Genomic DNA, 27,378 nt, shown 5'->3' with positions numbered 1-27,378 from the left:
AAACCAGGCCTGGGCCAGACTCCTCCTTCGCTCATATTTCAGTTACAAATAGGCAGTTAACACCATTTGCCTCAATCAAATCCCCAATCTCTATGCTGTCATGGACCAAGCATTAATGAGGGCTAGTTTCAGATTCATGGTATTTCTCTCCTCTCCTCCCCTCCCCTCCCCTCCAACCCCAATATCCTCCTCAACCTCAACTGTATTAGTCTCCTCGACCAAGACCTCCTTATCACTTTTCCAGCCACAGGAATGGCAGTGAAATCCATCTAACTTTGAGGGATCCCATTGACCACACACTCTCTCCCTTAACTCAACCAACTTCCCCTCAGAATACCTGTTTCTGATCAAAGTTTGGGTATAACCGGCTGCTCCCGGCATCGTCCTGGTGCACATAGGCTTGCCTTAGGTGCGACCTTGATGCGCGTCTTCGCATCGGCACACATATAAGAAGTTCTCCCAGTCATGTGACCCTTGCAGCTAATAACTAGCTTGCAGCCTTCCCCACTCCTGTGGCAAACCCCGATATGGCTGCACTACCTCCCAAGGGCTCTTACAGGCCTAATTCTCAGAACTCTTAGATGTAGTGCTTAATTTGTGCTTGCTGTTTCCGGTGCGGCGCACCAGCTCTTATTTTTGAGGGCCGGAGCTTATTCTTCTGCCTCAAACATTTGCTGGGAGCAAAAGACACATATGGGAAAGATGGAGGGAGAGAAAAATGAAAAAAGTCACAATGGGAGAAAGCAGAAAGCTGCAAAAGTGAGCTGAAGGGGCAGGGAGTGGCTTTAAAAGGATTGAAGAGGCCCTAGATGGCTTCAGGATTACGCTGCTTCAGTATTCCATGTTCCCACATTTAATTGCAGCAGCTGCATGTTTAAGAGGAGGGCTTTGAGCACCGGCTTGTTTTTATTTACAAACTAAGCACTGCATAGAAGCAACTTAAAAATATGGATTACAGCCCAATTGAATAAAAAAAAACTTGCCAATAAAAAAGGTTAAAAACTATTTGTAGCAACAACTATAAACAACAGGTTATCTCCGACCTGAAAAGCCTGCATTACCCCGCACAAAGTGAATTTTCTATTTAGGTGAAAAACTACACACTACTTAATGAAATAAGAATGAACTTGAAGCACCTGCATGCCAGTGAGTGGTATTGAAACCTAAGAGGACTTTTGGCAGCATTTCCAGCAACCCCAGAGATTAACCTGCTGCTCTCTGCTGATGAAGGGGTAAACCCAGAAACACATGTCCAGAGATATATAGCACAAGCTGCACCTACTAAAGTGAAAAACTACAGACTAATGAAGTAAGAACAAACTTGTTCTACATTTACCATGATGCAATGGGACTGACTACATGCTGGAGTGTGAGGCAGGGTGCTCCCAACTGTTTCCTATATATTCAGTGAACTTCCACACCCCAAATTGGTATACCCTATCAATCAATCAAAATACAGTGAGGGAGAGGTCGTCGAAGAATGGAGGGGATCAGGTGAAGAGTCAAGTTTTGAGGTCCTTTCTGAATTGCGATAGAGTGGGAGATCTTCTGAGGTGAATGGGAAGGGAGTTCCAGGTCTTAGCGGCATGGTGGAAGAAGGATCTTCCTCCTTCTGTGGCCTTCCGGACGCATGGCACAGTGGCGAGTGCGAGGTCGGTGGAGTGGAGCTGTCTGGTGGGCATGTAGAAGTGGAGTATTTGGTTGAGGTATTCTGGTCCGCTGTTGCGGAGGGCTTTATAGGCGTGCGTGAGAAGCTTGAATTATGCAGAGGTGTGGCTGTGTTTGGGGTTGTTCATGATGAAACAGGCAGAGGCGTTCTGGATTTGTTGCAATCTTTTCAGTACTTTGGTGGTGGTTCCGGCGTAGAATGCGTTGCCGTAGTCCAGACGGCTGCTGACAAGGGCCTGGGTGACTGTTCTTTTGGATTCGGTTGGGATCCATTTGAAGATCTTCTGGAGCATGTGCATGGTGTTGAAGCAGGCAGAGGAGACTGTGCTGACTTGAGAGTTCATTGAGAGTGCTGAGTCCAGGATGAAGCAGAGGTTGCGGGCATGGTCGGTGGAGGCCGGAGCGCTTCTGAGGGCAGTGGGCCACCAGGAGGTGTCGCAGGCTGAGGGGTTGTTGCCGATGACAAGGGATTCTGTTTTTTCAGTGTTAAGCTTGAGGCAGCTCTCCTTCATCCAGGCGACGACTGCCCTCATTCGGTTGTTGAAGTTGGTTTTGGCTGTGTGCGGGTTGTTAGTGAGGGAGATGAATAGCTGAGATGATGTTAAGTGCGTGGTGTCTGGCGATGGTGGCTACGGGGGCCATGTGGAGGTTGAAGAGAGTGGGGCTCAAAGAGGATCCTTGCAGGACGCCGCAAATGTTCTTGGTGACCTCTGAGTAGAATGGGAGGAGTCGGACTCTTTGGGTTCTGTCAGAGAGGAAGGAGGTGATCCATTCTAGTGCTTTGCCTCGGATGCCAGCGTTGTGGAGATGAGTCTGTAGCGTTCGGTGGGAAATTGTGTTGAAGGCTGTGGACCGGTCGAGGAAGATGAGAGCCACAGTCTCACCCCTCTCTAGGAGGATGCGGATGTCATCTGTGGAGGCGAGGAGGGCGGTCTCAATGCTGTGGTTGCTCTGGAAGCCTGACTGTGAGTGGTCCACCATGTTGTTCAGTTCGATGTGTCTGATGAGTTGTCTGTTGACAGTCTTTTCGAAGACCTTAGCTGGGAAGGAGAGCAGAGAGATGGGCCGGAAGTTCTTGAGGTCGTCTGGGTCTGCAGTGAGTTTCTTCAGTAATGGATTGATTTTGGTTTGTTTCCAGATTTCTGGGAAGGTGGCGGTTTCGAAGGAGCGGTTCATGATGTGCCGGAGTTTGGGTGCGATGATGCTGCTTGCTTTGTTGAAGATGTGGTGGGGGCAGGGATTGGAGGGAGAGCCGGAGTGGATGGAGTTCATGATATTGAGGGTTTCTTCTTCGTCAGATATGTTGGCCCAGCAGAGTAGGTGGTGGGGTTTTGGAGGAGCTTTGGTGGTGGAAATGCCGGTGGTGGATATGCTGGTGGTGGGCATGGGAAGGTCCTGAGTCGGGAAGCTGTCGTAGATGTCTGCTACCTTGCGTTGGGAGTAGGTGGAGAGCTTATTGCAGAGTTCTTGTGAGGAGAGGATATCCGTGAGTTCGCTCTGGGGTTGGTCAGTTCACTGATGACTGCGAAGAGTTCCTTGCTGTTGTGTGTGTTGCTGTTGATGCGTTCCTGGAGGGTGTTTCGCTTGATGGTCCTGATGAGTTGGAGGTATGTGATAATGACTTCTGAAGGCTTTGTGGTTGGTGGGGTCTTGTTGGTGTGCCATTTTCTTTCGAGGCGTCTGCAGTTGTGTTTGGACTCCTTGAGGGTGGGGGTGAACCAATTGGCTTTCGTTGATGTGTGCCTGTTGGAGGGTTTGTTGATGGGGCTAAGGTGTTGACGCAGTCTGAGATCCCATTGATGAGGTCCAGGATGTCTGGGGGGGTGAGTTGTTGAGGCTAGTGAGTATCTCTTCCTTGGTGATCCTGTTCCAGCTCCTGCGGGGGGGATGAGGGGGTGGGTGAGCGAGGTGTCGGTCGGGAGTTTTGCTGCAGGTAATATGGTGGTCGGTCCATTGGAGTTCAGTGATGTGGCTAATGGAGATGTGGTTGCTGGCGGTGAAGATGGGGGCGAGTGTGTGTCCGGTGGAGTGGGTGGGCGAGGTGATGAGTTGCATGAGTTCAAGGTTGGTGAGGTTTTCGAGCAGCGTCATGGAGTTGTTTTCATTGGGGTTCTCCAGGTGGAAGTTGAGCTCCCTGAGGAGGATGTAGTCCTTGGAAGCGAGTGTGTAGGTGGTGGCGAGGTTGGTGATGGTGTCGCAGAATGCGAGGTGGGGGCCCAGAGGCGCTCCGGTGGTGTTAGGGTTGGTTCCAATCTGGAAGTGGAGGAGTTCCATGTTGGTTGTGGAGTCTTCGGTACTGGTGGAGAGGCGTAGGGGCACTGTGAACAATGGCAATGCCTCCCCCGGTGCGGGTTGTGCGGTCTTTGCGGATGATCTTGTAGCCATCTGGGATGGCGATGGCAGTGTCTGGAGCTGAAGAGGGGTTAAGCCAGGTCTCTGTGAGGAAGGCGACGTCCGAGGATGTGGTGTCGATGAGGTTCCAGAGATCGATGGCATGCCTGTGGATGTAGTGAGTATTGATCAGGATATATCTGAGGTTGTGTTCTGCTTTGTGGGTCCTCTGGGTGTGCTTGAGTGACGGAGGCTGGTGAATTTGCAGTGGCGACAGGTGAAGGGTCCCTTGGTGTTGCTTTGCGATGCCTACTTACAGTTGTTATCGTGTCCCGGGTTGAGAGCAATGAGTGCTGCTGGCATGTAGTGAGGGTGGGCGAGAGGTCCAGGGGTCCTGGCTCTGGTTGCAGTCGGGTCACAGACGGGCGCAGATGGGCTTGCCTTAGTCACGCCTTCGGCTTGCCAGTGGTGGGCGCACTGCCGCCATTAAGTAGGGAGGGGTGGGAGAGAGGACAGCTGGGAGGCAGAAGCGGGAACGGGGTGAAAAAGGGGGTGGGGCCGGGGGCAGCAGTGGCGGTGAGAATGAGAGAGAGGAGGGGGCGGGTCCAGGGGCAGCAGTGGCGGTGAGAGTGATAGTGAGAGAGAGGAGAGAGAAGAGAGAGAGAGATGCGAGAATGAGAGGTGTGAGGAGAAAAACACGGAAAAGATAGTGGAAAGTGAAGAAAGCGAAAGGCACAAAGACAGCACACAAAAGAAAAAATGAGGAGAAAAGATAGTGGAAAGCGCAGAAAGCGAAAGGCACAAAAACAGCACACAAAATGAAAAAACACGGAGAAAAGAAAAAAGAGGCAGAGGGCAGCCCAGCAGAAGAGCAGACCTCTCCCACTAGACACCAGGGATGAGGTGCAGGCAGAAGCCTGCAGGTGGAGGAGGACCTGGAACATCTGACCGAGGTCAGAGTTCAAGTCAGAACGGGCTTCCACTTACTGGTGGAGCTATGCGGAGGCAGAGAAGTTCACTGACCAGGTCAATGAGGTTGCTCCCTACTCATTCTGATCTTAGCACTTGGTGATACTCTTCATTTTCATGGCTTTTAATGTATTCAATATAGATGAAATGTCAGCTGTTAACTGCTCTTGCTTTTGCATATTGTGAATCTGCACTGAACTTTCATCCTGTGAATTAATCTCGGCTTGCTATTCATTTGTTTAATTTCTTAATGCTTAATTTATGTTTATAATTCTAATGATTTTAAATGAACAATAAATATTTACTTACCGTATTTACTTCCACTACAACAGAGCCATTTACTAATTAAATCTACTTTTTACAAAGAAAGTGAAGAAAAACTAACCCCATTCCATGACTGTTTTGAGGACCACAGGTTGGCTGCCTGTACTGCTGAAGACGGAGATACTAAGCCAGTTTCCACATAGATTTGTGGACCATTTGGCATAATACCCTAAATAAAGAAGCAACAACTAACAATGAGATAAAAAAAATGACACAGTTATCCTATAGAATTTTGAGAAACCGGATATTGTTGGGTAATTTCCGCAGTGACGTTTTTTATGACAGATTTCATCTCTTCTTTTATTATGTTCCCTTCTAAACTGTATTGCAGGCAAGTGAGCTCCTGCTAGGAATCTGCCCTTCAATGTTGTAGTGCCCTGCAGCTCAAAATATAAAGTCCGAAGTACAAGGTATATTTGTTGGCTACTGTCTTGGATGGACCAGCAGATCTCTGTATTTACCTCTCATAACAGCAGTGAGCACTCTTTACATGGGGCTTCAGGGCACAACCCTGCCTCCTGTGAGGTGCCACTTGCCGCCTCTTGTCTTTGGCAATAATGATTTAACTCAGCCGTATTCATGAAGACATGACTTTTGTGTTTTCATGAACACTGCCTGTGCGCAGAGCAGCCCTCTCTGCATCCTCTCCAAGCTCCTGATACAGAGAGGGCTGAGACACGAACGGTAAAGAATGGTGTTTAAAAACACAGCACTCTGTGGGTGGATGTCTGGATTGAGCATGTTTAAAGGGGCATAGTTCAATTACAATCCCCTGACACAGGCACAGTCCAGTTTATTTAGCTGACATAATGAGGATGCCTCAGACGTCACAGCATATCTGCTCAGTTGTGTTTGTCGGGTGCACTTCAGTGCATCTCTGAAGTCAATGGGGAGCCACACAGAGCAGCAGGAGCAGAATCCCAGACACTGTCTCTGCTTCTTGTAGGGCTGTACGTCAGCCCTGTTATGAAACTAGGGGAGAGGTTAAGGTCGGTCTTCCCCTTCTCAGTCCTGGCCTTGCTGCTCCATCTGGCGCCTTGTTTGAAATCTTGGTTTGCAGGTGCTAATGTTCAGAGCCAGATTGTTGTAGCCATCAGGCATCAGAGTTGCTAACAAACGAAGCAAGGTAATTTAAAAAAAAAAAAGCTTACTCTATGCATGGCTGCATGTATGTGTTCGTCAAACGAAGCAAACTGCTGCTCGCACATTGCAGATAATTCAACTTAAGGAAGGCCACTAGGCAAAATGCAGCCCCTGATATTCTAGAAGGGCTCATGTTGAAAAGGCTGCTGTTTGCATACTGTAGGAAATTCTTGGCACCAGGGAAACCAGGGCAAAATGCTGGTGGTAGGATTTGTGAGGTAGTTCTTGGCATTAGGGAGGGCATCGAAGACTAAATTAAGACCCTGGTGCAGGGGCAGGCATACCAGTGGTAATTCTGTGCTTCAAAAAGAACAGCCGTGGCATATTGGAACTGAGGGGTGGTCTGGGGGAAAGCAAATCATGATGAAATGCTGGCACTGAAATACTGGAGATAATTTTTAACATTCAGGCCACCCATGGTATATGGGCAATATCATTGGCAAAATTCTGGTGCTGCACTTTTATATGTAGTTCTTAGTGTAAGGGGGTACCCATCACAATATGCTGGCTTTGGCACAATGAACGTAATTCTTACCATGTCGGGCACCCTCAAGGTATTTGTAAAAAAAAATAAAAAAATGTGATGAACTTCAGGCAAGTATTAAGCCTGCAACTTTCAAAGATCACCGGCCGCCACTATGTAACAGAAATGTTTGATGATGATTCCCTGATGAACCAGGACCACCAATAGCCTACCTGCCTTATTTTGGGTGATCGTGATTCAATTTTAGCCTTAATATAACATGTTTGGCTTGAGTAGTAAAAAACCTCATAAGGTATTTGTGAGATTAATAGTTTTCTTAGTTGTGGCTTAGATGGCTTTCTAATGTACCTTATAGTCCGGTCCCTAATTTGTGCTTCCAACTGCAGATTTGTATCTCTGCCTTTTTTGCCTCTTATGGTCGTTTTCCCAGCCATTCTTAAGACGAGCCTGCGTGACAGTGTTCTTCTCAATTAACAGGTTTACATCAAGGAGAGATTGAAATAAGTTTTTTCCTAGTGGGCTATGTGTATTAAAAGGTGTCATCCTCCACAATTTGTGACAGGCAATTAACTTGAAGGAAAGTCACAAAATCTCAGGGACATGGTCTGTAATGCCACACTCCAATGTCTCACATGATAGCAAAAAGAAGTCAATGTACGTGCTTGTACCAAGTACATTAGAAGGATAAGTGTATTGCCTGCCCTCTAAAGCATGGTCACAAGGCATGTCTTTGAGTATACTCCTGCCTCCATTGTTTATCAGTCCAGCCTACAAGACTTGTCCAGCAGTGGAACAGCTGACCTAAAACCACTGCCTTCCCTTATCAGTTTGTCTTGCCAAATTCTGCAATAACCACGGAGAAGCCTGGGAGGAAACCTTTGTTTCCCCTATTTTCGGTGTTGGCAGTGGCACCACCATCGTCCTTCCCTGTATCTTAATCTTAGTGAAGATATAATGGACCGTAGTATCTTCCCAGCTTTGCAGTTAATAATATATAGAAAAAGTGTTTGACAAAGGGGATTGCTTCTACTCCCCTCTTTTACATTGCTGTAACCATGTCATTAGTATATTTACTCAGTGTATTACACACAAAGAATACTTTATTCGCCCAGTCTGTTCTTAGCCTGTCTAATTCTCCATGGCATATATGGGTCTTCTGTGTTAATGCAGTGGTTTCATGCTTGGATGACTTGTATGAAAGAGTCGGTGTTTTATGGCTTCCGAGGCAATTCATGTTAAGTTGCATAACATTAACGTTTCTCACGTGTGACCCCACACCTACCATTTGAGTCTCTACTTGTTGTATATTGTAATAGCTATAGTCAATGGGTATGTCCTGCATTATCATCTGCAATACATGCCCCCCCCTCATTTCTGTATTATTGGACCAAGTGAAAACAGCCAAAGTCTTCTCTAAATTAGATCTCAAGGGAGCCTATAATTTGATCTGCATCAAAGAGGAGGATGAGTGTAAGACAGCATCAATTACTAGATAGGGCCATTATGAATACTTAGTGATGCTGTTTGGCATTTGCAACACTACCTATGCCTTACAGCATTTTGTAAATTAAATATGTAGCAACATCTGTGATATATTTGTCGTAATTTAGCTTTACATCTTTTTTTTCTCAAAATTTACAAGAGCATTGAAAACCTCTTTGAAACTTATCACAGCTACTAATACAGAACACTTAATATTCAACAACTGAAAATTACATCTTTGAAACCAATAAATTGTCTTTCCTTGGCTTACTTTTCTGATCAGGGAATTAAGATGGATCTGGATAAGGTGGCAGAAGGCTTTCTCTAGAGACAGTCAAATGAGTAACATTTTTGGGGGATTTTTCATGTCTTTGAATATTTCTTGCAAATCATCAAACCTCTAAGAGTCCAGCTAAGAAGAATTTCCCTTTTAGCTGGGATAAGAGCAAGAAAAGGCCTTCCAAGTTTTAAAGACTCCGATTACAACAGTTTCATCCAGATTGTGCCCAGTCTTTCTTTGCAAGCTAGTCTTAGGTTTCATGCCTCGGGAGCCAAGAGGTGAAGACAGCTCAACACCAGAGAAGGGATCTTTATGTAAGCAATATTAGTATGAGCAAGAAACCATGGCGAAAGCAAGTTATTGCACTAATGTGAGCAGATATTGACTTACACATTAAAAAAAACCTCACTCTTGTGCACTTTGGTAGCTCAAATTAAGACATTTCTGAGCTCCTTAATCTATTTATGTCTGGTATGTCATTTTTCATGACTCCTAAAGCACTGTTATAAGATTGCCAGTCATCATTATCTTATGTTGTCAATGGTTAAGATGTGGGAAGTTCACTGGTCTTTGTTAAGGCTTAAGTTTGAGGCAATACAAACGCCTAACAAAGGTGTAAATTAACTAGAGAATTATGGAAATTATCCAAATGATCTCAAGAATCTTTATTTCCTAAACCTGCAGCGATGCCTTTCAACCGTGACCAGATGCTTGATTCTTAAAGACCCATGCCATCATCTACTGTGTTAGCATTTACGTTCTATGTAATTTTTATTAATTTACACATGCATACCGTCATCTACTTCTAAACACTAGTGAGGAAGCAACAGCCAACAAAAGTATCAATAAGCATATAGCCCCATACCCTTCACCCTGCCCACCATCCCACTGGCAGTAGCCATAGAGCACATTACAGTAGGTCTCTAGCTCCTGCTCTGCTCAGGCAAGATCAGACCTCAAATGTTGTGACTTCCCTGTTATTAGACAATTGGGAGAACTTGCTGGGAACTAAACAATGTGACCTTAAATACTGTGAAACACATTAGTTGGGAATTTTGTGTCTAAATAACCTAGGAGTGACGACCACTAGTCATCAAACGAAACCTGATCTCTATCAACCGTCAGTATGATTATTCTTCATTGGCAGGAAGTTTCATTTCCTGTCATTTCAACTGTACTTGTAGGGCTTAGAGTTTGCCTACAAAGAGCAAATATTGTCTGCAAGGCCACAGGGGAGCATGCATCTATTTAATTATAGGGTATCATGAAGATTATGCACCACGATTTGTAAGCCACAACAGGAATACTGCCGGGTCCCTGAGTAGAGTAATATTTCCTATGCTATCAATAGGTTGCAAAGGTTCATCCTCCATGCCATGATTTTGGTCAATATTAGAACAAGTGAATCAGTGTTCCTAAGGCAACCCTCAAGCATCTGTCTATTTTTTGTGCCATCCCAATCCTTTACTTATCTTCACTGGGGTGTGGTACCCATACAGGTCAATTGTACAGAAGGTTTCTCTTCCTCTGAAGCAGCAGGGTTTTATATGTTCTTTCTTATATATTGGTGCATTCTGCCAAACGAAACTTATGATCTAGTTCTGTGTCAGATGTGTTAATTTGTGGGAGCCTCATGTCCGGTTTAAGTGTTCTCCAATCCATCCCCACCCTAGTTAGTAACTCATTTTCAAATCTAGCCATTTTCCTGGTGGCCTTGAGCTTCTGTAATGGGCTTTGAGCCTTTGAAATGGGTATATGCCACATGATGCAGTTGGCAGTAGTATAACTGTTCTTCCTCCTGTATTCCACATTCCGTTTTGATGCACCCTTTGGAAAAGAGCGAGCCTAACATGATAAACTTGCTGTACTACAAGGTTAGATACTCCTCTCGCAAAAGCCCAGGTAAAAAATCTAGGTTATCAAATATTGGTGTAAAGGGTGCGGGAAACAAAGTGAAATCCATTTGTTTACAGAGTTTATCCCATGTGCCTACTCTAGCTCTGGTTGTCATAGATTATTATAACGCCAAGCTCCTATGCCTTTTTGATGTCCATGGAATTTGACATAGGGATAATCCAACCACAAGATGGTCCACAAAGCACCATTGCTTTTCAATTTCCTTCCCCTGCTCCACCAATAATCTCAATTGGGATGCCTCATAGTAGTATATATGGAACAGCCACCCTCGCATGGAAGCTGGTAAGAACACTGGCTTACTTGTTATTTTGGGTTTCTTCAGCCCCCCACACAACGTTGGGAATGACTGCTTCAATTTGTTTCTGGATTACAGATGCCAGTAGGTTCAAAAACCTATCAAATAAATAGAGGAACTTAGGAAATTGTGCCATTTTGAAGTTCACTATCCTCCTGATGTGTGAAAGCATGATTTTATGCCAGCACTGGAGATTTTTCTTTAAATTCCTTAGAGCAAGGGGCAAAAATTCAACATTACTCAGTGGAAGATTTTGAAGGAAATTAATACTCTCAGGCATGTAACCACTGCTGTGGTTCATTTGAAGGTCCTTGATACCTGCTTATAAGACCTCCAAGGGGAGAACATGAGATTTATGGAAGTTCATTTTAAATCCTGACAGTTTGCGTAAGTGTCTTAGCTTCTCTTTAAGCGCCAGTATTGATATCATAGGTTTTACACTTAGCATTGCATCATCAGCGAACTTGGTAAGCAGGAATTCATCTTTGCCTATAACTGCTCTTTTAATGTTATCATTGCTGTGAGTTAGGTTAGCTCCATGCACATGGCAGATAACAGGGGTGAAAGAGAACAGCCCTTGCAAGTGCCTTTCCTTACAATAAAAGGCTGGAGGCTTTCCCATTTACTGTAACGTGGACCTCACAAGTCTTTTGACCAGCCAGTATCCATTTATGATAAAGCATGGACCAAGTCCGATTGTGTTTAAAACCAGTTTTAGAAATGTGGAATTAACCGTGTGATATGCTTTGTCTTCACCAGGTGCTAGGACTAAAGAGTGTTTATCAGTGCACTAAACATATTCCACAGTATGAAGTACATATTTAGTATTGTTAACTCTTTTTTCAATCAGTTATAAGACCCGATTGATTATACAACATAAGTCCAGGTTTTAGGATCATGGTCATATTCGCTTCTTGAATTATTTTCTCTTTCAGCAGCCCGGTGTCACCAGGGAAGTTATAAAGTGTAAAAAGTAGCCTAAGTGTTCGAGAACATTTTAAAGAAAGAAACCATGAAGCCATCAAGTTCACGTGATTTATCTGTCACCAGCCTATGGATAATCTAGGTTACTTCTTCTATTGCTATATATTGTTCTAAGTTTGCAGCATAGGTCTTGGAAACTTTGGTGATCTGGGCATAGTGTTGATTTATGTTAACCTCATCGGCAAGGTCTTCCCCATATAATCTTTGGTAGGGGTCCCTGAACCCAGAAAATTTCATCATCTTTCAATGCAGTATTCTTTTGAGTCACCACTGGTGTGTAAACCCTTCTTTTATTTCGGATTTTTAATTGTTGTCGAGAAGTTGTCCATCCTTGTTGCCTCATACAAAGTAGCTTTGTTTTGTTCTGCATAGTGCAACTATTGCTTTATCAAAGTCAAACTCGTACTTCCATGCTGAGAGTTAGCATCTTATGTCAAATCATAGGTGATGTGTACATTATGTATTACCCTTCTAGCTCGGGTAGAGAAGTTCGAAGTTCCATGTCCAGTTTGTTAGCTTTGGTCGATGCTTCTTTAAATGCACCCCGTACAACTGCCTTAAGTGTAGTCCAAAGAATGGCAACAGGTATATCGTCCTTGTAGTAGACAGTCACAAAATATTGGATAGCCTTATTAACCTCCTCCAGAGTCTCTCTATCTGTCAGTAAATTATCATTCAGCCTCTGTTTGGGGCATGCATCTTCTGTTCTTGACGTCGAATGTGACATACAAATTGGGACATATTCCAGAAGGGCAATTGAGCCAATGTGTATCTGGATGTGTTGTGGTAAGCTACTGCCTGCACAGAAAGTGAAGCGCAGAATAATAACAGAATGCTGTGTCTTATGGGAGGGGTGTCCTCTAGAGGTTCAGTAAACCCCTTTATTTGAACCTTTCCCTAAAATCTTGGGATGGAGCCCCGAAGCCCCAAATTATTGGCTGGATCTATTTCTGATGTCTTCCATAAATATGTTGAGGTCTCTTCCAATATTAATCTCATCTGCAACAGTAGGGGTTTCAGAGGCTGATGTTTTAAAAAGGGTTCTTGTTTTGCATGCATTGAACAAATGTGCAGAGATCTAGAGTGATTACAACACCCAACCACCACCCGTTGTGTCTGTTTAAACAGTTTTAACCTTGCCATGAAAGTTTTATGAAAATAAGACAGCTCTGCCTGTCTTTTTTATGGGTTCGAAGGGAAGTGTTGTATGGGGAACCACCTACTATATTTTAGACCAGTCATGTTAGAGTGTTTGAGTTTCCTGTTGGCAACAAATACCATCCATTGAGTTCATTCAGAACTGGCAAAAGCTTTGCAAGAACTTTAAGTTCCTTTATATTCAGACTATCTGTTTTCAACATTGGACGATGGTTCCAATTTGATGTGTTCTGAGATCTCCCCTTACGGCAGTGTCTACACGTTCTACAATTTCGTGTAATTTATTTATTTCCACATATATTCCTGGCAAAACATTTGTGACGTATTTGAAGCACTCAATATAAATAATTTTGCAAACGCCTCCATTAGCAGCCAGAACAAAGTTGAGTCATACTAGTCTGTAGAATCATAGTTCATTGAGTGCTAATTCAATAAAATCTTAACCTAGGGCAATAGCAGTGGAGTTTGCTACCTGTTCCAATACTTCGGTGAGATAATGTATTTTGAAGATGAACAGTCTTAATCCAGCACTAGTGAACAATATAGCAAAGCATCGTGTGTTTTCTGAATGTAAGCAGGCTAGCACAATCCAAACCAGTCATCAGACAACTGGGTGTAAGCCCGGTTTCCACACACATAAGTCTCAGGCTGATTTATTGTGCCATGACAGGTTAACAGTTCACTACTAGATTAGATGCACTTCTCAAGCAAAAAAGGAAATATATTTATTTCCATGGACAAAGACATAAACTCACTGTCTCCAACAATGAAGCTGCTGTTTATGATTTTGCACACCAGTTCATCTGCAGCAAGGACAAGCTGCACAACAAGGAGGTAGGTCCTTTGATCTTCCTGGGATATTGTCTAGTCAGTAAGCAGAATGAGGGCGGGCAGATTGCTGCATTCAGTAATGAAATGACCATGTAATTGTATTTCATCCCATCATTCCTGCCAATCAAACAGGATCTCATTTGTAGGTATTCCTCCATGCAAGTCCATGAGCAAGTGAGCATGTACCCAGCAAAAATGTTTAATTCATGCTGGTACTGTTCCATAATGTGCAGAATAGCGTTCCTTTGCAAAGCACTTCTTCGTAAAGTGGGCCACAGGCTCCATGTAGTTGTTTCTACTAGCCCACTTCCTGCCCCCTCCTAACTCAGCCAAATGATCTAGACAGTCATGCTTGCAGCAAATGCTGGCCAGGCTAAGTGAAGAATTGGGTATCTCAGATGTATTGTGATACAGGGGTTGGAGGATGTAGCCATGGACAGGCAAAGGGGGTTTAGGTGTTGGGAGATAAAGCAGCCTTTTGGCAGAACAAACAGCCAGACGATTTCTTTGGACTTCTTGTCCTGAGTGGTTTGGTGGGCAACACAGTTAGAAGTAAAAAAAAACCTTAAACTTAAAATCAATTAGACAGCATAAACTAAATTTTAGCATTCTAACCATTCTGGATTGGGGCTTCTGCAGAGATGAGTAACCCTTGCTGCATCCAGAGAAGCTCAAATTCAAGAGCGATTCCAAATGCATGTTTTGAGTCAGTGAAAATGGTTATAATGTTGTGTGTGAGTAGGCTAGAAGCATGTGAGCTGATAATCCAGCTGTTTTGGTGGAATGTACCTTTGATTAACATCTACTCCAAAGAACTTCACAAACTGTAGAGTGAGGGTATCCTGCAGCCGTGGCTCCCCTGTCAGTTCTGAGGCAAGAGCACGTAAGATCCCAGTTTGGTAAAGATGCAGTAGTAAGATCAGTATGGTTTTGAATAAGTGTACAGTGGTCAGAAGGCAGTCATGTGGCTCCCTCTTGAGGGCTGTGGAGAACAGTGAAAGAAGGTTCAAAACAGGGCATCATAACCTATGTAATGTGAGTCATAGACAGTAACAGTATTCACTAGGGGCAAAACCTAGACAGGGCAAACGGTTTTGTAGTGACCAACAATGCAGAAACTGCATGGGGTAAAGTAGCAGTCAGGAGGTGTCAGCATCTCATCTCTTGCAGCCATTGTTCTACGATCCAGCGATCTATCACTTGTCATGCTGCTCTCACTGCCACCGTTTCTACTTTTTTGTCTACCAACAGCCCATGGACTAGTCACTGGGTAAAGGAATAAGGAGGTGGTGGTGCTGTGGGGGCACAAGCCCCAACTCTGCCCCCTTTAGCAGCTAACTTTGTATCTCCATTCTAGTGGGTCATTCAGTTACTGGATCCGAGATTTTCGTTTTAGTTTCACGACTTCCTCATACCAATTTATGTAGGTCAGCCATCGCGCTGTTTTAGGTTTATTTTTGGGTTCTTCTGATCCCTTTTTAAGATTATTCAAGCTTCCAGTATCAAAGGTGTCTTTTTCCAGAAAGTACTTTTTCCCATCATCATTAATGCTTTTTACCCAATTCTCTATATACCTTCATGTGCTCTTACCTTATTGGTGGTCCCTAACATGGGCAGGAATGCCTTTAGTTTGGGGTTTCCTAAATTGGGTTTATCAGTCCCCATTTTACTTACTATATCTGTGAAGTTATCGTTAAATAACGGAAAGTGCACAGGTAGAGCTTTAAGAGGGTTTATTCCATAACACCTCATCCATAGACAGCGTCTACAACATCGTCTCTCCAACAGTCACTTTTCCACCCTTCGCATTCTACATTCCAGATTCTATCCGGCTGCATGTGTTTCTAAGAATAGAATCACATGCTGAGACACCACACATCTCTCTTCTACATTTAAATGCAAATAACAGGATTTAATGATTGAAAAAAATTAAACTCAAATTCTCGAATAACAAAACATTAAAAAAAATAAAAATCTATTATTTCAAAACATAGGCCCTCATTACAACCCTTGCGGTCAAAGACCGCCAGGGCTGTTTTGACGATTGCACCGCCAACAGGCTGGTGGAGCAATCTTGTGAATTACGACCCGCTGCGGTCGCACCGCCGGGACTGGCGGTTTTCCGCCACGTTGGTCCCAGCGGTTTTCCACCACGTTGGTCCCGGCGGTTTTCTGCCACGTTGGTCCCGGCGGTTTAATCCTCCAGCAGCGCTGCCCAGGGGATTACGAGTCCCCCTCCCGCCAGCCTTTTCATGGCGGTAGGAACCGCCATGAAAAGGCTGGCGGAAAGGGGAGTCGCAGGGCCCCTGGGGCATGCCTTTGGCATGGGCAGTGCAGGGGCCCCCAGGCACAGACCCATGAAGCTTTTCACTGTCTGCATAGCAGACAGTGAAAAGCGCGACAGGTGCAACTGCACCTGTCGCACCGCCGCAACACCGCCGGCTCCATTTGGAGCCGGCTCCCGTGTTGCGGCCGACATCCCAGCTGGCCCAGCGGGGATGTCGTAATGCCCACTGCGGGAGTGCGACCGCATTGGAGGCCGCACGGCGGTTACAACTTGGCGGGCGGCAGTTGCAGCCCTCCAATGTTGTAATGAGGGCCACAATCTTTAAAATATTCTGGAGTTATTCTTTTTCTATTACTTCTTCTTTCTTCATTCACAATAACACTATTATTACACTTGAAACTACATTTAGGCCTCACTAATCGTTTGACATCAATGTCTTCACTTCCTTCTAACTCAGTCAAATTCTTTCCAATCATCACTGTCAAAAAAGGTACCACTCTATTCATATTCCATATCCTATCATCAGACGTTTTTACATCAGATGTTTTTACAGCATTTCTAAACAATTTGATAAGTTTCAGAGCTTTAGTATATTTTGACCAATGCGCACAGCCAACTGGAGCTTTACTTTTTACCACATCGCCCACTTTTACTTCTGTTTTGCAAGCCTTCTTTCTTATGTCAAAATCTTGTTTCCCTTTGAGCATCAATCTTTCTTCCCTTTTTCTCCAGTCGGTCTAAACTACATTAAAAGTTTTTTTGTCCCAATCCATCCAACCTGGACTCAAATTTGTGTTGGACGCCCTTCTTCTGAACAGTTCAAACAGTGATATCCCAGTCCTCATGTGTGGAAAGAGACAGTAGGCTATTATCCTTTTTTGAACTTCCTTTTTCCAATCCACACAATTTACTCTTGCCAGTTGTATGCTCTATTTTATATATTTGTTGAACCTTTCCACAGCTCCATTGGTTTCAGGGTGATAAACTGCTGATTTTTTTGTGTACAATGCCACAACTCTTCAAATAATTGTCTACTTCTCTTGAACAGAACTGTGGTCCATTATCAGATAAAATAGACTTAGGAGAACTTTCTCTCCTGAAAATGTCTTCTAGAAATGTTTTCACGCTGAAAGAAGAAATATCTCTTACACTTTTAACTTCCACCCATCTGGAATATAAATCCATTAACACAATAAGATAAGGAGTGGATTGTTCACCTTGCAAAGGACCCACAATATCTATGGCCAACTCATCCCATGGCTACAAATCATGGGTACATGGCGGGTTTTCAAATCTTTGTCACTACACGAATACTGCACACATTCCTGGACCACTCGTTCGATTTCCAGGTCCATCCTTGGCAGCCAAAAACTGGCCCTCAAATATTCATTTTTTTGACAATCCCAGGATGACTGAGAGAGCGTAGCTTATAAAATCTATATTTACATGAAATGTTTATGAACTAATGTGTGATAATGCTACATAGAAATTGTATTAACCTGTTTTGCTAAAACATGCGTTTGAAATGTGACCACGGGGTCTGGCCGCCAATGAATACGTGGATTAATAAAAATGACTAATGCCTATGAATATTTGAATTAAAGAATGGTTTGCACTAATTATTAATGATTATGCTATTAAAGTTATGCTAAATAAATCTTGTAGGCCTTAAGTTAGCATGAGCCGAAGCTTAGCTGCCTGGCTCTTATATTAAATATGTTTTCTAACGTGCAGTGTGCTGGCTCGCGAAAGGACATGACCTCTTGTTTTCTTCAAACTGGAAGCTGAGTGTAACCATAGTGGATCCGTTCTCATGAAATTCATATTGCTTGTAGAAATGTTTAATCGAAATGAAACAGCGTAGACTAATATAATGTACAAGGTCGTTTAAACCGGTGAAGACAATGGAGCTACTGACCAAAAGATGTGCAAAGAATTACAGAAGGATGAAATCATACCGGACGTGCTACCTCTGAAGACGTCAATCATATGGACCAATAAACTGTCTGTGAACTATCGTGGGGTGACAAAGTTGATGAGCTAATTCGAAATTAATTGGGTAGAGATAGTGGGGTGCAACCCCTTAGCCAATTAGATTTTAGGGGAATGTACAATGAAAAAGGGATAAAAACCCATGACACGGGGAGCCTGGGAGAGGTGTTAGGGAATGCTATTGATTTTATCCAGAAACTCTGTCACTCTATTTGGTGACTTATTGGTTTACTTAAACCATCCTTTTCCTAGATTGTCCATTTTAGACTTTACCTCCTTATGAGGGAAGTGCCCCTTTTTTCCTCGGAGCTGAGTTTTTGACTGATAGCGAATCGACTGATGTCCTGAAGACGAAGACTGAACCTGAGTGCTGACCTAAACCTTGGAGGGTAGCTATGACAATGAAATTGTGTTTTGTCTGTTTGCTTTTCCTTTCTAGGTACCAACTGCTTACTTTTGACAGAGACCATAGTTAGATGTTTTCCAAATTGGTGTTCTAAATTGTTTTGCATGAAGCCCAACATGCCAATGCTAATCAACGGGTGACAGGGGTTCACTAAACTGACGCAAATAGACATACGACTGAATCTATGATTTGTTGAACAGACGCGTTAATGACACTCTGGTAAAATTGATCTATGTTCACGCCGTGTTATGTTTTGATGTTTGTGATTCTTGCCTTGATGAAATCTTATCAGAGTTGCCATATTGTGACAATGCTATTTTGCTTCTTGGTTTTGAGATTAACACATTTGCTCTTAGAATTGTAAATAATAGGGAATAAAACTCATAAAATTCTACTAAACTGGTGTGGTTATTCATGACTGCCAGGTCATGGTGGTATCTTGAATTGATTAATATCTCTGACTAAAGTGAAATGCATTGTTGTAATAAATATTGATGACATTATTGACGTATTGATTGACATATTGATTAACTATCTCGTCCTAAGGTGTCTCACAACTGGGTCAAAGAATTCATTGGCCTAAAACGAGTACTGATGTGTAATAAATTATCATAAAGGGACGCGTTAGCATGACCTTCATGAGCTTGATTTATTATCTTATTTCTCAGGCTCAAAGGTGGAACTAACCTGGTTCCTCTTAACAACAGAGACCTGTCCATAGCAAGTTCCCCTTTTATTAAGTTCCACACCTTTTCTAACTTGTGAAAGTTTCCATGTTTCAGTGCTTCAATAACCTTCCCCAACTCTACATCTTCATCTAGTGCATCTCTCCACTCTTCTTCAGTTATAGCACCACAGGTAATCTCATTCACACTACTATTAACCTCACACACATCTTCTTCTACTTCTTGTTTATCTTCTAGTCCCTCACTAGTTTTATTGACATCAACTAACCTTGAAAGACAATCTGCAGTCACATTCAATGTACCAGGTAAATATATTCAACCTTAAACTTGAACTCTTGTAGTCCAATTATCCATCTTCTTATCCTGGCAGAAATGCAATTCAACCCTTTATTTCCAAAAAACTTCTACTAGGGGTTTATGATCTGATAATACCACAAAATCAATTCCCCAAATGAAATGTCTAAACTTTCTGAAAGCCCAGAAAATGGCCAAAGACTCCCTTTCTATTACCGAATAGTTTTTCTCTGCTCCACACAACATTTTTGAAGCACACACAATCAATATTTGGTCGGATGACAGTTCAGATAGCGAGGAGTGCAGGGTTGCAGCATCCCTAGAAGTATATCAGAGAGGACCCTATGTAGAGGGAAAGGTGATGGGTCACAAGGTTTCATTTTTGGTTGACACGGGAGCTACACGCTCTACAGTCAGAAGTGCAGAAGTTCAGAAATTACCATTGTCAGGGCGTACCATAAGAGTGGTAGGAGTAGCAAACCAGTACCTGACAAATCTGATTACTGACCCGGTACAAGTTGAGATTGGCAACTTCCAGGGACTGCATAAGTTTGTAGTCTGTGATTCGAGTCCTGTGTCCCTACTGGGAAGAGACTTCCTGTGCAAGACAAAATGTTCGATTACCTGCTCTAATGAAGGGATTGAAGTGCAAACCAACAGTGATGATGAGGAAGATGATGGGCAGTTTTCAGAATCAGAAACAGAGACCGTAAATGAAGACTACCCTCTGATAACCTTGTTTCAGATGCTTACAGTAACAGACTTGCCAGCCGAGCTGCAGGGAACAGTGACAGAGAAAGTGCGGGACCTGACAAGAAAGGAAGTGGGACTGATAAAGGGAGTAGAACCGGTTAAAGTACAAGTGAAGCCAAATGCAGTGTTCCCCCAGGTGCCGCATTACCATATGGCACAAGATGTCCTTATTCAGGTGTCGCAGATAATTGGGGACTTTGTAAAGCAAGGTGTCCTGAAAGAGGTATTGAGCAACCCATGTACTTCACCAATACTGGGTATGAAAAAGCCTTGTGGGAAGGTTCGAATTGTACAAGATTTGAGAAAAGTAAACAAGATTGTGGTAAAGTGTTGCCCCATATTGCCAAACCCAGCAGTGATTATGTTCCAGGTTCCATGTGATGCAGAGTGGTTCACAGTGGTAGACCTGTCACAAGCATTCTTTTCGGTACCTCTCCATGAGGACAGCCAATTTTTATTCAGTTTCAAATTCCTGGACAAGGTGTACAGTTGGTGCAGAATTCCTCAAGGGTTTTCTGAGTCACCTTCCATCTTCAATCAAATACTGAAGAAGGATTTGGAGTCGCTAGAATTGCTTTTTAGTTCGACTCTAGTGCAGTACATTGATGATTTGTTGATTGCGTCCAGAACGAAAGATGACTGTAGGTATGACACAATAGCCTTACTGAACCATTTGGGAAAGAATGAACATAAAGTGTCACCGAAGAAGCTGCAGTACTATCAGAGAGAGGTAAAATATTTAGGGCATTTGATTGAGAAAGGGTCCAGGAGAATATCAAAAGAGAGGGTGACGGCCATACTGCAGATGAACCCCCCGACAACAAAGAGAGATGTTAGAATGTTTATGGGAATGGTGGGTTACTGTCGTCAGTGGATTCCCAACTTTTCGATTATCTCTAAACCATTGATAAAGCTGACGGGCAAGGAAACTAAGGATGAACCGTATGCCATAACTCTAAGGAGGAGCTTGAGTCATTCATAGAATTGAAAGAGTGCATGTGTAGGGCACCAGCCTTAGGTTTGCCTGATTATACAAAGCCTTTTCTACTGTTTTGTCATGAACGTGATGCTTGTTCTCTGTCTATCTTAACACAGGTCCATGGAGGTGCAAACTGCCCTGTAGCATATTTTTCAACTACTCTGGACCCAGTCGCAGCAGCCTTACCGGGTTGTTTGCGCGCAGTTGCAACAGTTGGTCAGAGCCTCACACAATGTGAAGGCATAGTGATGGGACATCCCCTAACAGTAAAGGTTCCGCATTCAGTTGAAATTCTGTTGACCCGAACTAAAACCCAGCACATGACAAATGCCCGACTTACCCAATATGAGACAGTTATTTTGGGGTCACCTAATGTCGCCTTAAAGCGATGTACTGTATTGAACCCGGCAACTCTACTTCCTGTTGAAAACACTGAGATTAATAACATGGAGGAAGTGGAGCATGACTGTCTTGAGGTAACAGAACTATGTACCAAACCCAGACCTGACATCAAAGATACGCAGTTAAAGGAAAATGACTGCATTATGTTTGTGGATGGATCATGTTTGAGAGACTCAGTCGGAATTCTGAGAGCCGGATATGCTGTGTGTACAATCACTCGTATTGTAGAAGCCTCCTGGCTCGAAAGAATGTAAACAAGTGGCTGAATTAATTGCCCTTACTAAGGCATGCCACGCAGCTGAAAATCTGAAAGTTACTATCTATACTGACAACCGATACGGATTTGGAATTGTACATGATTTTGGGCAATTATGGTCACAGAGGGGTTTCATGACCTCCTCTGGTTCACCAGTGAAAAATGGCAAACAGATTAAGAATTTGTTGCATGCGATTCAGTTACCTCTTGAAATTGCTGTGGTGAAATGTAATGCTCATGTTAAGTCACAAGACTTTGTTTCAATGGGAAACGGCTATGTAGATCAAGTCGCAAGGTTTTGCGCAGTGAACTGTATATCGTTCAAGGGTCAGTGGGAATTGTTACTGCAAACAGAAAATGAAACGTGCTTAAACTTTGCATTAAGAGTTGTTGACACATTAGATGAATTGAAATCACTACAGGGTCGTGCTAGCAGGGAAGAAAAACACTCCTGGCAAAGAATGCAATGTGTACAAAGAGCTGACGACTTGTGGGTCTCAGAGGAGGGGAAATTGGTTTTACCAAACAGTCTTTTGTCACAATTTGCAAGGTTGTTCCATGGACAGGCACATCTTGGGAGAGACGCAATGATCAGATTGTTCAAAATTGACTGGTTTAATCCGAAATTCAGACAAGCCGCAGAGGTTACCTGTCACAGGTGCATCATCTGTCAACTGATGAATGCAGGAAAAGAAACTGTAGTGACTTTGAGGCACATAGGGAGAGCTGGAGGTCCGTTTAGCAAGATGCAAATAGATTTCATTGAAATGCCTGTGTGTGGAGGCTTGAAGTACGTGTTGGTAATTGTGTGTGTTTTCAGTCACTGGATTGAAGCCTACCCTACATGTAGGAATGACAGCCTCACAGTAGCAAAGCTGTTGCTAAGAGAGCTAATACCAAGGTTCGGTTTTCCGGTCTCTTTAGAATCAGATAGGGACGCTTGTGTGCTGCATTAGACATTGAGCAGAAGCTGCATTGTAGCTATCGCCCGAAGCATCAGGACTAGTGGAACAGATGAATGGTACCTTGAAATCGAGAATGGCAAAAATGTGTGCAGCTACCAACATGAAATGGCCAGATGCATTGCCCTTAGTATTGATGTCAATGAGAAACACACCCGACAAGAAGACAGGATTATCTCCCCATGAGATAATCATGGGCAGAGCTATGAGGTTGCCCGCAGTACCTGCAAATGCTCTTGTGAATATCACGGATGATATGGTGTTGGACTACTGCAAAGGTTTGGCTGATGCGGTCCGCTCTTTTTCCCACCAGGTGGAGGCCAGTACCTTGCCACCAATCAGTGATCCAGGTCACACTCTGCAAGCCAGTGACTGGGTGGTTGTCAAGAAGCATGTAAGGAAGTCGTGTTTGGAGCCGCGCTGGAAGGGGCCATATCAAGTAATACTGACAACAACCACTGCTGTGAAGTGTGCAGGAGTTCCAAACTGGATACATGCCAGTCACACAAAGAAGGTAACATGTCCAACTGATGAGGAACTTGAAGTGCCCGAAACAACAGCTCCAGAGAGGGAAGTCTCGGGGCCGGAGAGTATTCAAAGGGAAACTGAGACTGTAGGAGAGCCCACTGAGGACGGACTAGTCCCTCAAACAGTAAATGAGATCGAGAGAGGTGACGGTGAGCCTATCTCAGTAGAGGCAGCAGGAGAACCGCAACAAGGAGAGGTTCTCCAGAAGTAGATGGATACGGGTTAGATCTTGAATCCGTTACAGACCCAGAAGACGAAGGAGAGAGAGTAGAAGGAGATCAAAACACAGAGATACCTCCTGAGCCTATTGCAGGTCCGTCAAGAGAAAACACCATAGTGCAAGAGGAGGGTGCTGTTCTGCATCCTGAAAGGCCAAGCAGGAAGAAAACGCATAAAGGTGATAACTGGCCAGAGAAACAAGCCGGAAGGAAAGAGGTCGTCCCAGGTGAAACAATAGAGGAAGAAATTGACGCAACCCGAAAAGAGGATCTTAGTGAAGGAGAGTTGCAAAGCGAATGCAGACTGAAAAGAAAGAGAATCGCAAACAGAGGGTACGCAGGTCCTGAATGGGCATATGCAACGACATCTGAATGACAACAAGAATTCTTAGCATTTTGCTTTGATCAGGAAGTACCAGGCCAATACTACTGTACCTGAATTCAAATAAGAAAAGACTGTGTTGAAATTGAAATTGAGAATTGAAAGCTGAAAAACTTACAAATTACCAGATGTGACATATAAAACCTGAATTGACTCTGAAAAACCGATTATGACAAGTAGCTAACCTGATTTGACAAAAGGGTGCTGGGGTGAGTGAAACGCTGTAAATACACGCAGAAAGAGAGAAAAAGAGACTTTTGCATTAAGAAGAAAAAAAAGGAGCTTTTAATCGTCCTCAAGTTGATTGTTTGTTTCAAGTTATTTTGCTATCTGATTCTTTACAGATCATGGCTTACACTAGAGGTAGTAACAAAAAGAGTAAAGTGTGTGGTTGGTTAAGTGTTATATTGGGTATTGTGTGTGCAATAATAATTGTGAGTGTGATTGTGGGAATGCCATGGTTGGATAAGAAAGTGACTAACAATGCTTCAAAATCTGAGACTGATACACTAACACCATGGGGGAAGTTCGAGCAGGAAACAAAATATTTGCATGAGGGAACTAATTCAAAAGAGGAACTCTCTACTAACGTCTTCTATCGCTTGCTAAATGAGTATGTTGACACTATGGATGCGAGAAACTGTTATGTGTGCACAAAGATTCCTTCATCAGTACAAGAAGGGGTCACCTACCATAGTCTTCCATTAACTTACGGGATAAGCTGTAGTTTGCTACTAACAAGATTCTATGACCAGGAACATGTGCAATATTTTTATTCAAATCTAGACGTAGTGTTTTCTTTTGTGCCTGTGATTGAGTTTCTGAACAAGTTAGCTAAAGAACATAGTGTAAAATTAGTTAGAGGTTTCTTTGAGCCGACACTAACCTTTGGCACAGCTTATGCACACCGCAACAATCTGACCTGCTTATTAACACCTGTGGAGAAAAGCTTCTTAGATCACACTGATGATAGACGCAAAGCACTGAAAGAAAGGTTAGAGAAAGGGCTAGAGAAACGCACATACGCAAATGATTATGCTTACACCGCAATAAAAACACAGGGAAAATTAGCTATAGATGCATTGCATGTAGGTAGGCTTTGTCTCTAGAGGCCGAAATCTGATCATGACACTTTATTTGTGGGAACGAGTGAATGCAGGCATGTGTTTTTGTTTCAGAGTAAATGGACATTCATGTTAAATGGACAGGATCCAGCGATCCCTGGGATCTAGTACATCTGTGGACTCAATGCTTATTACCGTCTCCCTAAGGGATGGTATGGGACATGTTATTTGGGGATAGTTTTCCCAAAAATTTACCAGATTGATGACTTAAAGCAAATACCTAAAATGTCTGAATTACAACATGCTAGACAAAAACGAGAGACAGAGGCTGCTGTCATTGGTGACATATTTGGAGCCATAATTCCTTCAGTAAGGGTTATTTTAAACTCCATAAAGATTTGAAAGTTGTCTACGATTGTGGATAACATGCTGACAAACTTCACAGGGGCTATACTCCTGATGGATACTGAACTTGCTGCGGAAAGAGCTATGACTCTTCAAAATCGGCTTGCTTTAGACATTCTTTTAGCAATTGACGCAACCCGAAAAGAGGATCTTAGTGAAGGAGAGTTGCAAAGCGAATGCAGACTGAAAAGAAAGAGAATCGCAAACAGAGGGTACGCAGGTCCTGAATGGGCATATTCAACGACATTTGAATGGCAACAAGAATTCTTAGCATTTTGCTTTGATCAGGAAGTACCAGGCCAATACTACTGTACCTGAATTCAAATAAGAAAAGACTGTGTTGAAATTGAAATTGAGAATTGAAAGCTGAAAAACTTACAAATTACCAGATGTGACATATAAAACCTGAATTGACTCTGAAAAACCGATTATGACAAGTAGCTAACCTGATTTGACAAAAGGGTGCTGGGGTGAGTGAAATGCTGTAAATACACGCAGAAAGAGAGAAAAAGAGACTTTTGCATTAAGAAGAAAAAAAAGGAGCTTTTAATCGTCCTCAAGTTGATTGTTTGTTTCAAGTTATTTTGCTATCGGATTCTTTACAGATCATGGCTTACACTAGAGGTAGTAACAAAAAGAGTAAAGTGTGTGGTTGGTTAAGTGTTATATTGGGTATTGTGTGTGCAATAATAATTGTGGGTGTGATTGTGGGAATGCCATGGTTGGATAAGAAAGTGACTAACAATGCTTCAAAATCTGAGACTGATACACTAACACCATGGGGGAAGTTCGAGCAGGAAACAAAATATTTGCATGAGGGAACTAATTCAAAAGAGGAACTCTCTACTAACGTCTTCTATTGCTTGCTAAATGAGTATGTTGACACTATGGATGCAAGAAACTGTTATGTGTGCACAAAGATTCCTTCATCAGTACAAGAAGGGGTCACCTACCATAGTCTTCCATTAACTTACGGGATAAGCTGTAGTTTGTTACTAACAAGATTCTATGACCAGGAACATGTGCAATATTTTTATTCAAATCTAGACGTAGTGTTTTCTTTTGTGCCTGTGATTGAGTTTCTGAACAAGTTAGCTAAAGAACATAGTGTAAAATTAGTTAGAGGTTTCTTTGAGCCGACACTAACCTTTGGCACAGCTTATGCACACCACAACAATCTGACCTGCTTATTAACACCTGTGGAGAAAAGCTTCTTAGATCACACTGATGATAGACGCAAAGCACTGAAAGAAAGGTTAGAGAAAGGGCTAGAGAAACGCACATACGCAAATGATTATGCTTACACCGCTATAAAAACACAGGGAAAATTAGCTATAGATGCATTGCATGTAGGTAGGCTTTGTCTATATAGGCCGAAATCTGATCATGACACTTTATTTGTGGGAACGAGTGAATGCAGGCATGTGTTTTTGTTTCAGAGTAAATGGACATTCATGTTAAATGGACAGGATCCAGCGACCCCTGGGATCTATTACATCTGTGGACTCAATGCTTATTACCGTCTCCCTAAGGGATGGTATGGGACATGTTATTTGGGGATAGTTTTCCCAAAAATCTACCAGATTGATGACTTAAAGCAAATACCTAAAATGTCTGAATTACAACATGCTAGACAAAAACGAGAGACAGAGGCTGCTGTCGTTGGTGACATATTTGGAGCCATAATTCCTTCAGTAAGGGTTATTTTAAACTCCATAAAGATTTGAAAGTTGTCTACGATTGTGGATAACATGCTGACAAACTTCACAGGGGCTATACTACTGATGGATACTGAACTTGCTGCGGAAAGAGCTATGACTCTTCAAAATCGGCTTGCTTTAGACATTCTTTTAGCAAAGAGCGGCAGAGTCTGTAAGATGCTCAACGAGCGTCATTGT

Source organism: Pleurodeles waltl, chromosome 9 (assembly GCF_031143425.1).
Source record: "Pleurodeles waltl isolate 20211129_DDA chromosome 9, aPleWal1.hap1.20221129, whole genome shotgun sequence".
NCBI lineage: Eukaryota > Metazoa > Chordata > Amphibia > Caudata > Salamandridae > Pleurodeles > Pleurodeles waltl.
This window is presented reverse-complemented; position numbering follows the sequence as displayed.